The sequence below is a fragment of the Morone saxatilis genome, unplaced genomic scaffold (assembly GCF_004916995.1).
Source record: "Morone saxatilis isolate NCDOM2014 unplaced genomic scaffold, NCSU_SB_2.0 Contig4, whole genome shotgun sequence".
Classification (NCBI taxonomy): domain Eukaryota; kingdom Metazoa; phylum Chordata; class Actinopteri; family Moronidae; genus Morone; species Morone saxatilis.
In genome coordinates, this window is record NW_023339984.1 from 4,084,352 (window position 1) to 4,085,126 (window position 775).

Sequence of the window (775 nt, forward strand, 5' to 3'; positions counted from 1 at the left end):
CGATATTATTTCCTCCCTCCTGTCTCCTTACTATTATGCTGGATATTTGCTGGATATAAATAGGCACTGATGGAGGTCTAGTCATAGTCAACAGTAGTGATCCTTTAAGTTAAGGGGCAGGCTACAGTACATGACCTTTGCCACAATTTGCTCATTTGAACCTTTTTAAATCTGAGATAAAAAACTCTTGCATTGGCATAAAACATCATCATCAGTTCTATTAGACCACATTAGGGAAGACTTATATGATCTCACACACACCTTTCTCTACACCAATACCCGTCATACATGAGAAGTTGATGTTATAATCCCCCACAGCTATTGAAAATCAGTGCCAAACATTTGAATAGTAACAGTACAGCAGTTCTGTCCACACTAGATTAACTCAATATTCAAAGTCTTTTAAAGAAGATGATGATTTTGCATTATTATGCATTATTGCAATATGAAGTAACTATCACAACTGACTGTTCATCTGGATGTGTTCTCTGGCAAAAGAGTGTCTTGACGTTTGAAGGCAGATGTTGATGTGGCTTGTGAAGGTAAAGTAGTTCAATAGTAGCATTACTCTTTTTGTCGTGGCAGGTTGTTGCTGTTTGTGGTCATGGCTGTCTTCCTGTGGTGGAGACTTTGTTTTTCACTCATACAGACAATGTTTGTCCCCACAGGGGGCTGCTTTGACTTCAGAGGCCTTGTGACTTTCACAGCAGTTGTACTCCGACCACACTGTGCTGTCTCTTCCTGTGAAATGATGTGTATCTCACTCTTCCCTCCC